A 1,330-nucleotide genomic window follows, 5' to 3' on the forward strand; every position below is an offset into this window, starting at 1 on the left:
TCACAAAAACTGAAGAATCCTGAGGTTCAGGTTCTTAACAATAGTTATTTCCATAGGAACAAAAATGCCAACATCACTTACCAGCTTCTAGGTGTTCCAAGAAGAAGAGCGTGGGTTTCAGCAAGTTCTCCATACCAGCTTCTAAGTTTCTTGCTTTTCCAAACCCAGAAGACAGTGCATGAAGCCAGGGAACATCAGCCATGCTCTAAACAACTTGGCCGCAGGAGCCAGTGACCTTTGAGGATGTGGCTGTGTACTTCACCCAGAATCAGCAGGCTAAGCAGAGGGCCCTGTACAGAAAGGTGATGCTGGAGAATTATGCCAAGGTGACTTCCCTGGCATTTCTATTCCCCAAACCTGTTCTGATCTCCTAGCTGTAGAGAAGGGAAGTAACTTGGGGCCTGGGTCCCTGGGAAGCAGAGGCCTTGAGAGGCATTTGTCTGGGTGGCGAGTCCTGGATCAAGAATGAAGAGCCAACTATAAAGCAGGACAATCTCTGAAGAAACAGAATTGCACAGAATGCCAAGAGGACTCCTTCAGAATGTTTCCCAAGCACTTTGATTTTAAAAGCAAGGCAGCAAGGCAAGATCTCAGTCCAAATCCAAATCTGATACTTTGAAGTGGAATGAAGTTCTATGAATGTAAAGAATGTGGGAAAACTTCAGGTATAACTCCAAACTCATTTCGCATCATGTGAGTCATAGTGCTGAAAAGCCTTTCAAGTGTAAGGAATGTGGCTGAGCCAGCATCATTCTGGTAATGATTATCATTCTTTATACAAAAAGTTCTGTTTCATTCTAATTGTTCCATGATATGATTTAGAATTACTTCAATGACACCTGTTCATCAGTATGAGGATCTCTCCCTGTTCCAGCACTGATAGCACAGGAGAAGCAGAACCCAGGCAGTTGGCTGAATGTGAGGCCCCCACCTCTGACAGGAATCCGGGGCAGGTGAGGTGCAACTTCTCACTTACCCATATGACAGAGTTCCCACTCTCTCCTAAGTGACTAGTAAACTATCCAAGGCCTCCATTTTCTCCTGAGATATTTCTCAGAAGAGTGCACCACAGGGTTCACACTGATCTGGAGCAGGATGAGACATCCTTCCATCTGAAGAAATAGCTGACTATGGAAGGAGACTTGGCTGCACACTACTCTGCTGAGTGGCACAATGACGGGAGCTCCAGGGGGAGCTGACACGGCAGGAGTATTGCCATTTAACCTCTGCATCTGTCCAAAGACAAGGATCCCTATATTTCTTTTGTTTCCAAGTATTACAAAGCTAATTCACCACAGATATAAAACTGTTAACTGTCAATTAGCCACAG

General features: G+C 45.0%; 1 pseudogene; it reads left to right on the forward strand.

Moving 5' to 3' along the window:
* The first annotated feature begins 200 nt into the window (after positions 1–200).
* Positions 201–619, forward strand: LOC119532278 (annotated as a pseudogene).
* Positions 620–1,330: the final 711 nt, after the last annotated feature.

The sequence above is a fragment of the Choloepus didactylus genome, chromosome 4 (assembly GCF_015220235.1).
Source record: "Choloepus didactylus isolate mChoDid1 chromosome 4, mChoDid1.pri, whole genome shotgun sequence".
Classification (NCBI taxonomy): Eukaryota; Metazoa; Chordata; class Mammalia; order Pilosa; family Megalonychidae; genus Choloepus; species Choloepus didactylus.